Consider the following 12,225-nt stretch of genomic DNA (forward strand, 5'->3'; position numbering starts at 1 on the left):
TCTATCTATCTATCTATCTATCTATCTATCTATCTATCTATCTATCTATCTATCTATCTCTTTAATATAATGTTACTTGTTCCGAATATTGTTTTTCAAGTATTTTCTGAAAAAATTCCTAATCCTTCAAGGCAAACAATAACAAAACCAACACACTTGCTATTATTATTACTCTCATCTCTACAAACATATTGGGTGGACATCTGAAAGAAATTAAGTGAAGTATCTCATGAAACAGGTATTGTTTTCCCATGTAGTTCTAGGATAAAGAAAGGAGCAAAAATTTGTCTATAATCAAGATTACTCAAAACTTTAGTAATCTGCCAATGACAAGGAACAAGATGTCTTCTAAAATGAGTTTAGTCTAGAGGGGGAGGGGGGAAGATCCATTAATTGATTCAGAAAATATTAAACATCTATTGTGTGCCAAATATTGTGCTAGAAACAGAAAGAAAAAATAATTTTATATAAAATTTAGTCTCTACCTTTAAACTGCCTACAGAATAGCAATAGGCCAACTTACCAATAGAGAGAGTCTGTTAAAGAGCTACAAAACAATTTGCTATGTGATTTTTGAAGGAGATAGTTATTACCAAATCAGGGAGAGGTGATAGTGAATATCAAGTCACGAACTTGGAATAAGGAAACTGCTCCCCCATTGCTCAACTTTGGGCAATTTACCTAATCTCTCCATGGTCTTAATTTCTCCACAAATAGAATTTAAAAATAATACCAGATTCCTTTTGAAGATAAAGTGAGAATGTATGGATCAAGGAAGACAATACCACATAAATGGGAAAGGGTACTCTTATTATTCTTGTCTTCTTGGGGCTTGCTAAAACATTTTACTAATGTGATATTAATGCAATGTTTGATACCATTTATAAAAAGAGTAGTTTGGAATACGTGGCCTCTGACGTTCCCTTCCAGCTCCAAATCAATAAACCTGTGATCCATCACTAAGGACTCTGAAATGTAGAAGGAAGAAATAAGGACCTTGGAAATAATCCTTTGAGGACTCACAGCCTTCAGGAGGAAAATTCCACTTCTTTTAGAAATAAGGCAGCCTATGGTGACTTAGTTGAAATTCATTTCAAAACTTTTTTTTTTTGGTCAAGATTGATCCAACTGAGTGACTATGGTTTGTTAAAGGCAACAATTTATATCAGACCTCTGAGTTACCATTTCATGCACATCATCTTTTTAATCTTCATTTTCTGTAGCTTCAGAGTATTTTGTCCGAAGGAACCTTAGAGATCGTCTCATCAGTTCCTCTTATTTTCCAAATGAATAGCTAGAGCCCTGGGCCTTGAGTCAGGAAGACCCATATTCAAATATTACCTTAAAGATTTAGTAGCTTTGGGACCCTGGTCAAGTTGTTTAACATCAATCTACCTCATCTTCCTCAAGTATAAAATGAGGACAATAATAATACCTACCTTCCTTGATTGTTGTGAGGATCAGATGACATAATATATCTAAAGTGCTTAGCACAGCTCCTGGCACATAGTAGAAGTCAAATATAAATGTGTTCTCTTCCCTTCCCCTTCCTGAAAGTTTAAGTGATTTCTCTATGGTTACACAGATAGTACTTAGCAGAGTCAGTATACAAACCCAGTTCTTTTGGTTCTAAAGCTAATCCTATCTAGTAGATCAGAATACTTTAAAATATTGGATGAGGCCTATTAGAGAAGAAAAGAATCTAAGGTTACGTTTCCCAAGGCCCTTTTTGAAGATCTGAATATTGCTACAAAGCAAGCCTGGAAAATACCAAGGCTTCTGGGCTATTCAATTGGATTTCCAAAGTCAGAACTTCTGGGAATTGGTTATGCCACATGTGGAATTATGAGAGCTGGTCTTAGAGTGAAACTCAGTGGCTACCACCGCTTATTTACTCTCTTAAGATTAAATTTATCCCATAGGTGCCTAGATTGTCTAACTCTACTGTTTTCCCCCAATAGCCATGAAAACAACAAAAACAAAAACAATAAACATTTTTAAAGGACCAGAACTGAGTTAGAATTATATATCATGGTCAGTAGGTTCATGGAGTAAAATCATTTTCCATATCACAATGATGCCAAATGAAAAGTGGACCATGAAGTCTCCTTTTTTTCCCATTTTTTTTTCCTTCTCAATTGCCGACTTGATAAATACAGAAAAGGAATAAGGCAGCTTTATTTATTTAATTATTTTTAAGAAAACTTTGGTAAATTGTGAGTGGGGGTTGGAAATCCATTAGGAGAAGCTAAATGGATTAAAAGATAATAGGATTCTGGAGAAGAGCTTCCTGTGAATCACAAATAAATTCATTATGTTTGAGGTTGTTACAATTACTACATACAAACCCGCTTCCCTCACAATAGGAGCCCAGGTACCTGCAGGATCACACAGAGAGTGATAAGAGCTAATGAAAAGAGAAAATGAGCTTCATAAATACGAAGTTTAGATTCAAACATATATTCCCCTGAGACTGCCAGTACCTCGCTTAACAAGATTAGAAGAGCATCTCTTAAGGTGATAAAGGCAGAAAGGAACACTGCAGACAGGGAATCACAGGGCCCTGGCTTCCCTGGCTAGGGCATTGATAGCACTATGAAACAGGTAAGATCTGGAGCAGGCAGTACATAGACTGCAATAACTCCATGGGTATGGGTTGAGTGTCCCAGAAGAGGAGTTTTGAGGTGGAGATGTCCAAGCTATCTCTCCTCCACATTCTTTGGTTTTCTGCTTTTGCCCCTCAGGGACCCTTCGAATTACTTGTATTTCCTAGTGGGGTGCTATGAATCCCTTTGCAAAGTACTTTGGTGATTTGTGGAAAAACAGGTTTGCATCTGCCTAGAGGGCTTGAATATTCTGTATGTCTGGCACATAGTAGTTATTTTAAAGTGCTCACTGTTTGATTGACACCTATTTGGTTGAATAGGAATGTCTGTCTCCAAGACTCTGGTACCTTCTTCCATGGCATCCCAGGTGAATGTATTTAGAACTCAAGAGGACAGCTAAGTGTATTGGAAAAGTCCCTAGGGTACAAAGTTAGAGAATCTGAGCTGAAATCTCAGCTCTTACCAATTAGGTACATATGTAAAAGTCACAACTTATCTGGGTCTCAGCTAATTCATTTTTAACAAAGAGGACCACAGATTTAGAGTCAGAAAGGGGCTTTGAGGTTATAGAATCCAACCCTCACCTTTCAAAGATAAGAAAACATGGGGAACATCAAGATTAAGCGACTTGCTCAAGGTCACATAGCTAGTGGAAGTGTTGTAGATAAAACACTAAAGTTCTAAAGTTTGTAAAGTATCAATTGTGAGACATGGGAGGCACTGGCACAAGACTGCCCAGCATGTCATACCTGCATCAAAGGCTCGTTGCTCCATGAACAAAGCTCAATGGTAATAGAACAAAGGAAGTTGAGATGCACAAATCTAGAGACATTTCCACCCCAAATGTTCAAATGGATTATTTGTGCCTGACCTGTGACAGAACCTTCTGAGCTCATATTAAACTGATCGGCCATAGGGGAACACATCGTACCTTGACCCCGGGATCATGATGTCATTGATCCTCTGAGTGTGAAGGAAGAACAACAACATTGGAGAGAAGACAAACCCAATTCTTTCGGACTCCCATTAATTCATTATACCACCCTGCCTTTAAATCTGACATCCTCTAAGCTCCCTTCCAACTTGGTATGTAGGATATTGAGGATATACTGAGCCTCAGTTGAGGGGTCAATGGGAGTATGCCTGTATATTAAAATGTGACTTACACTAACTTAATATTCTTATTGTTTTTAAATGGTTGCTTTTTTACATTGTTCTGCCTTTTGACAACCAATATTCTATGTTTGACATGATTATGAAAAGTAATGTAAAAAAAAACATAAAAACAATAACTGAAAGCCTAGACAAAAGAAAATGCCTCATATTAAAGCCATACTACAGAGTACTTCACAAAGATTAAAATGCAATACAAGATCCAGGAAATGCTGTGAAGTAAAGCTCTAACAGTTTAGAGTTTATTACTTAAGGAAGTACTAGAAGAGATGAGAGAAATATAACTTGATTCTAGACAGAAGGTAAAATACATCGATTTCTCCTCCCCCTCATCCAAAAAGATTAACTACTCTAATGAACAATGGGACAGGCTGGGGGAAAAGTTCATGGAATCTACTCTGAGAGATGAGAGAATTTCCTATTTCATGGTACCAAGGTCTAAAATGACAAGCCAGGAAAAACAAGCCTCCTTTGCCACATAATGACATCACTGTCCCTTCCACGACTGCAACTGTATCTTCACCTTGAAGCATGACCCTTTGCAAAAAATGTTAGTTAACAAGCTCTTAGTATCTTCCTCTCCATTTTTTTGGAGGCAATCAGGGTTAAGGGTTTGACCGAGGGTCAAACAGCTAGTAAGTGTCTGAGGTCACATTGGAACTCAGGTCTTCCTGACTCTAGCACTGGTGCTCTATCCACTGTACAACCTAGTTGCTGGTATATAGTACTTTTTGAAGCCAAGTGATTTGGCAAAATGCCTTTTTTTCTTGAGGGCCAAAGCTACTGAAGGATGGCATTGTAGTGGAAACTCAGGGGACAAATTATGTCTCTGCTACTTACTGTGGGTATGACCTTGAGCAGATCCTTTGTTTGCAACCTCATCTCTGCAAAGAGGAGTTCATGTAAAATGGTAATCCAAGGTCTCTCCTAACTCTCAATCCAGGTTCTCCAATGTCAGTGAAGAAGGATTTTTGTGATTGGAGCATGGTAATGGGAATAAGCCCTGGCACAAATTCAACATCACAAAACTTGTTATATGACAATGATTTTTAAATGATTAGGTGTTATTAGAAATATATTTTTAAATAAGGCATTGTGGCAAAAATACATCTATAATATTGACTATTATATCAGTATCATCATCATCGGAGATCAGAGTACATTTGGAATTTATAAAGTCAAAGCCCAGTCAAAGAGTACTGGACAAGAAATGAATGACTGGAGTCTGTTGAAAATTGTTAGTGAAATTGTAGGGGGTTGGGGGGGGGGGGCGGTGCAGAGCATAGCAGAAGGTAACGCCTGAAATTAGAACTTGTCTGAAACATTGAAACTAAAATAGCTTTAGAGTTGTGCAATTGGTCTAGAAAATGAAGCCAAATTAGTACTGTAAAACAACAAGAGCTCAATACACTGGCTATTTCTAGGCTTTTCTCATCTCTGCTTTTGAAAAACAATATAAAAGAGCTAGGGAGAAGGAAAAGAGAAGGATGGGTTTTGTGTTATTTCAGAGATGAGGACTAGGAGGGTGTCTGTCCTGGTGAGATGAGAAGGAAGTGGGAGAGCACAGGACGAATGCCAACCTACCTACCTTTTCAGCGTGATTTACGTGTTTGCCCCCATCGTGCTCTCTGTGGTGCAGAAAGACTAGCCCTCTTACTGTTCCTCATCCATAATGTTCCATTTCCAGTTCCTCTGCATTGTCACTGACCAGCTCCTATACCTGAAAATAGAATGCCTTATTTTTTTCAGTACTCAATTCAAGCACCACCTCGTGTATAAAACCTTTCTTTATCTCCATAGTTGCTAGTGGCCACACTCCTCCCCTATCATCTTATATTCTCTGTCTCTCTGTCTCTCTGTCTCTCTCTGTCTCTCTCTCTCTGTCTCTCTCTGTCTCTCTCTGTCTCTCTCTCTCTGTCTCTCTCTGTCTCTGTGTCTCTCTCTGTCTCTGTGTCTCTCTCTGTCTCTGTCTCTCTCTGTCTCTGTCTCTCTGTCTCTCTCTGTCTCTCTCTCTCTCTCTCTGTCTCTGTCTCTCTCTCTGTGTCTCTTTCTCACACACACACATACATACAATCCCACTTGCACACACACTATACGTACTTATATATTTATACCTATATATCCGTGTGTCTTATTGCTTTTATAACATCTGAGACATTCCACATTACCATAAAATGATGAAACCTACTGTCATTAGACACATATGATCCTATCATGAAAACCAGTCTCATGACTTTATAGTCAAATTATGGGAATTTCTCAGCCCTTTCTTACCATTCTCATTTTTTAAAAAGGGTACTTGACTTTAAAATCTATAAACTCCCACCTGATTTGAGCCCTTGTGATCTCTGCTGGATTTGATGACTAAAAATGTTTCCTTTAAAGTAACTATCAGTAGTGCCTTGCATAAATTCTAAGCCCTGCCCTAGAATGTCATTATAATAAACTTTCTCTTATCCAGTGTTCATCCAATTTAAGCTCTGTATCAACCTCCACTTCTACACATCTATAATGCACTAATCTCTGATGTTCACAATAATTTTTGAAGAAATTCAAGACTTCTAAATTATTAAATAAAAACTAATTTAAACTTTCATTTGGGGACGGGGCTATGGTGAGAATGAGGAAAAACTAGAGGATGGCCTGTGTGCTTTCTTGTTTTTCCGATATTGTCAATTAAAAAGATAATTTCCTTTTAATCTTAATGAATTTAACAAATATGCATGTTTCTCCATACAAAGATCAGAAAGAGGACAGAATATAAAATTATGAATCTCTATAACATACAATGATTTTTTGTATATTTTAAATTTAACACTTCATGCATTGTCAAGAAGACTAAATAAAGGCCCCCAAAAGTTAGTTGGACAATCTGTGAAGTATTATGGGAGTATATGGTCAAAAATCAGGCAGAATGGATGAATTATGGTTAGTATTATTACAGTAAGTACATGTATGAGATCACAAATCTGGCAAAGTATTAAAATGTAGTTATAGCACTAACTGAATTTAATTTTTAAACTGATATTTCATATGCAATATATATACACTATTCATGAAAAACATTCCAGTTCCAAAACATATCAGATGGCATAGTATTTACCAGATAGCATTTTACTTGGAATTTATGATATAGGCTTACCTTACCCTTTGAACAAGATCTTTATCTTATTTCAGTAATAAATTCCTCTTTTGAGGGATGGTCCAAGACACACCTATATCATATTAAATTCAGCTCTAAAACATAGTGTTATTGGAGACTCATCTTTTTTGATGAATATGTTACATTAAGATAATAATTCACTTAAACAGCCTTTGAAAACACATGCTAAACATCAATTTAAGCTGAAATACAGCTATTCAGCTCTATCACAAAAGCACAGTAATCCTTGATGTTATAAAGTGCTTTGCACACTGCCTTCAGAGTAAAATTCTCACAATTTGCACCTGTTTTGGATATCAAATTCAATGTTCCATACCTTGACAAGAGCACTAGAGGAAAGCCTCACAACAACTTAGCCAGACCTTCTGTGAAGAATTAATGAGACATACTTAGACAAGGTTCATACAAGATGGGCAAAAATGTTGGGGTTATGATCATTGCAAGTTCTTCAAGGTTGATTCATTAGTAGTCCTACATGTCACCATTTTCCATGAGAGAGCCCTAACACTTATTAAAGATGTCAAAGTGCTTCAGAAATTAGAGTGCTAATAAATTGAAAAGTGTTACTGGTGACATGAGGAAAGCTCCTTCTAATGGAAGGGTAAAGAAACATGGATTATTCGAAACACCTGGGGCCTAGAAATTTATTTTTAAAATATTTTTATTATTATATTTTGACATAGGTTTCTTTGTAATTTTATGTATTATATTTACATGTATTTAAAAAGTTAATTCTGAGAAATCATCTACAGCCTTCACCATAGCTATCAGAAGGGGTACATGACACACACACACAAAAAAGATTACGAGCTTCTGTAATAAAGTATATTTGTAGTAGAAAGGCACTGTAGGTGACAAAGTAGAAAAACGCTGACCTTGGAAGGATCAGATCTGGACTTGAGCCGAGCACTTTGTGCAATGCCTCACACATAGTAGGCACTTAATCAATGTTTATTGTTTGACTGTTATTTATTGAATGAATCCCACTCTACTAGTTAGTAGCTGTGTAACAAAATTAATCAAGTTCTCTGGACTTTGGTTGACATCTTTAAAATGGTTTAAATAATGCTTACATTATCTATCTCCTAGGATTCATAAGTGGATCAAATGAGGTAAAGTATGTAAATACATTGTAACTGAAGCATTCTTTAAATGTTGGGCCTATATTACCACTAATAATATATGCAGAAGTAGCATCCAACAGTGCAGTGATGTTAAATTCTTAAAGAAATTGGGGCCACTAACCTGGACATATGGATTCCTATGGGTGACATACTGACTTAGAAAACCACATGCTATATTTCCTATGTTTTATTGTATTTTAAGTTATTTTTTAAAATATATTTACATTTTAATCTGGTTCTTGATACACTCAATAGTCTTGTGGGCTGCATACAGAAATGTGTTTGGCACCACTCACATGGTAGATAGAAAAGCTGGCCTTGGGAGACAGGTATTCAAATCTTAGCTCTGAGGCATACTGGCTCTGGGAGCTGGAACAAGTCACTTAACTGCCTCCAGGCAACCTTTTCATACCATAAACTGATCAGAATTGGTAGACAGAGGAGTGTGTGTATGTGTGTGTGTGTGTGTGTGTGTGTGTGTGTTCCATTTCTTTAGAAGTCTTTAAAAGCAAGATAAGATCTCATCTTCCTGAGATGATTTAATGAAGCCAGAGGGATGAAGGATTCCTTTAACAGTCAGTCTCCAATTCTTTCTCCCTTCCAGTGTCAGTATCACTGTCACTGTTCCTTTTGTTGGGCCTTTGTATGAGTAATGACAGAATTAAGATGAGAAAATGGGAACATTTTAATACTAAGTGCCCATTAACCTTTGCTTAACTAATGTTGCAACTGCCATGGACCTTGACTGGGTAGTGGATATGATCCTTTGTCTCCACCTCCACTACACACTGATACCCAATCTGCCAAATATCTGACACTAAAGAAATGATTACATTTGAACTTTTTAAAGTATTGCTGTCATGTTAAAGAAACCCACTGGGAGTTCCCTTGCTCAGGAAACCACAGAGACATCATGTATTTCTACTCTGATTATATGCTTTTTTATGTTATCATTCAACATCAATCTCACATTTATGTTAGACTGGTAAATAGGTCCTAATAAAGAACACAATGTAAACCCTTTAAAAATGTAGGTTTTGCGGGTTTTATGATTATTTTATGTCACAAGCCTAGCAATACATCTTGGTACATATAATTTCCCAGGAATAAAGAATAAGGCTGAAATCCTGTAGCTTTAAATATAAAATGCATTCATATTAGCCTTCCATTCCTTGCTATTGTGGACTAATTAAGACCTTTATTAGTCATCACGTTTGAACCTTTTACTTCAGGAAGTAGGATGCTGGTATTATATTTCCGAATTCTGATTGGAAGACTCTAATTTTCCAAAACAGTTTCTAATTAGTAGGTATTTAAATAAGTTGGGATTTGGGCAAACTCAGCTCTGCCTCTGAAAACTCTGTGTAGGTGTGATTGTGGTTGGTAGTATTCAATTTTTCCTGACTTTTATACTGAACATGAGTTTGTGGCTACCATGAAAAACAAATGCTGCCTCTGGCAAGCATAATTAGAGGAGGCTATGAAATCAATTGATCAACATGTATTTATTAAGCAACTACTCCAAGTCAGGCAAGTGTAAATACAATGAAAGAAATTCAAGCTCTCAAGGAATTCTAAATGGAGAGATAATATATGCATGTATATATATATTATATACATACATTCACATACATATACACATGTTTATTTTGTACATATTATGTATATACATATTACATATATGTATATAATAAAATATAGTACAAAATAGTTTTTGAAGGGTAGTCACTAACAGCTAAAGGGGCAAGGAAAAATCATATTTTAGCTGAATCTTGAATGAAATCAGAAATTCCAAGAAACTGAGGTGATAAGGGAAAGCATTCTAGGTATGAAAGACCATCAGTACAAAAAGCAAGAGAGAAGAGATCATAGTATAGATTTGGAGATGGAAGCAATCATAAAGGTATCATATTTATCTCCCTCTGCCCCCTCCATTTTTCATATAAGGAAACTGAAACCAAAAAAGGATAAGCACATTGTCCTCAACACCAGGTCACACAAGTAGTACGTGTATGATGAAGTATTTGAGTTGAGGTCTTTTTGATATCACTCTTTATGCTACAACATGGTGCCTCTCAGAGTATTGTGTTTACAGAAGGAGGGGAGGATCATAGAGTTGTAGAGGTTAGTAACATGAATGACAGTTTGGGAGGTAGAATTAGACCAGATTATGAGAAACTTTAAATACCAAAGAAAATAAGTTTTATTAGATCCTAGTTATATGGAGTCATTGGGTCTTCTTGAGTAGGAAGGGGGTGGGGCAACATCGTCCTGCTCATGAGAAAAATCACTTTGCAACTGTGTGGAAGACAGATTGGGGTAAACAAGAACTAGATTATTGGGGCATCCATGTGGTGCAGTGAGTAGAGCACCAGCCCTGGAGTCTGGAGGACCCGAGTTCAAATCCAGCCTCAGACACTTGACACACTTACTAGCTGTGTGACCTTGGGTGAGTCACTTAACCCCAATTGACCTAAAAAAAGGCAAAAAACAAAAAAAGAATGACAGATTGCTTATCTAAGTGACTGGAAAGATAGATCTTCAATTGCCTGCATGTATGTATGTAGATATACCAATACATAAAGAAATGTATAGATATATAATATACATGTCTAGTTTTACATGTCTATATGTATATATACATATAGTATATATATATACACACATGTATATATACATGTACACATATACAAGATACTCGTGCACATGCATGCATGCCCCTTATTCAATAGAGAAATGGTGGCCTGGTGACTTAAGATGGTGCTCGTAGATCATGCTTAATAAATTGATTTAGTTGTAAATTGGAATCAACAATTGCATGCTGGATAAAGTGAAAGCCATGAAAAATCTGTATTCAAATCCTATCCTAGACACTTAGTATATTTATGTGACCCTAGACAAGTTAAGTCATTTAACCAATCAGTATCTCAGTTTCCTTATCTGTGACTTGAGGATAGCAGACCTCTTGGGTTCCTTCCAGCTTTAAATCTCTAATAAATATGTTTGATTGTGTACTACACTAAGGAATTCTGTTACTAATATCAATAGATATTAGATGGAACTGAACTGTATCTGCAGAAATTTTAAGGGGATAATCTTAATTAGAGAGATGTTATTCTTGGGAACTTAAATTTCTTTTCTTATTCTTTTTTGTTTGTTTGGGTTTCTTTATTAAAAATAAAAGAGAAACATTCTTTTCTGTTTAAACGGGTAACATGTTTGACATCGTATTTAAAGGGGCATTGACAACAGTTCTTTATTCAAACTAAATCCTTTGTTTCCTTTCTCCGCAACAACATATACAGCTATATGTCTGTAAAAAGTAAAGAAAAATATATGGTTCTGTATTCCCTTCTCTGAGGCCAAGATTAGAAACACCAAGAGCAAGTTTTGTCTGAGAACTATGCTCCTTTAGTGAAATAGTGAAACAAATGTAAAATGCTTGAAAGAAGGAAGGTTTGAACATATGGGCTGTGGGGTGCTTATATGTTCTGGACCGGTGTCCTTGAGCTAGTTCCAGGTCTAATCCAACATCCCAAAGTCAATATGGCAGAGAGAATGGTTTATTGTGTTTGAGTGATTTGGAAAGCATTGCCTTTTACCTTGCCTCTTCCAAGCAAATAGAGACATGCTGTATATCTCTCCCTGCCAAAAGTGCCCTTTAATGAGGTAAGAATATTTTCCATCACCAGGACCATTCTTAATGTTTTATCATTCACATTCCACCTTCTGGGTATAATCTAGTAGATGGATAATCCTTCTGCTTCGTTGTAAGGCTGCCATGTTGCAACCATTATTGCCACATTTTGTGTGTGGGACTAAATGGATATTTAGTACTAGTTTGTTGGAGGAAAAAAAAGGAGCATAACAAAAACTACATAAACACATGCAGCTGCCGTAAATCAGGATACCTGTCTGTGGTACACTTGTATATGGGAAGACAAGGAAGAATGATTTTTTTGAGCCAAATGATCAGTTTAACTGGGAGGGGCTGTATTGTTATTACTACTATTCCTGTCTTGAGTATCTAGCATTTAATTCAATAAGCATTTATTAAACATCTGCTCTATGGAAGGGTTATGTGAGATACTACAAATAAAAAGGAAAAAAAGGTAGTCCTGGGTGGGATAGGGAAACAACAACACAAGTCAATCCGACG

At 36.4% G+C, this 12,225-nt stretch overlaps 1 protein-coding gene across 3 annotated transcripts in view; it reads left to right on the forward strand.

Annotated features, from left to right (window-relative positions):
• NRXN3 (neurexin 3) overlaps positions 1 to 12,225 on the forward strand; it is a 2,132,730-nt gene that overhangs the window by 1,257,448 nt on the left and 863,057 nt on the right. The gene's annotated exons all lie outside the window — the stretch shown is intronic.

The sequence above is a fragment of the Petaurus breviceps genome, unplaced genomic scaffold (assembly GCF_028583685.1).
Source record: "Petaurus breviceps papuanus isolate PSGF00001 unplaced genomic scaffold, PetGlider_PUasm1.0 189, whole genome shotgun sequence".
Lineage (NCBI taxonomy): Eukaryota > Metazoa > Chordata > Mammalia > Diprotodontia > Petauridae > Petaurus > Petaurus breviceps.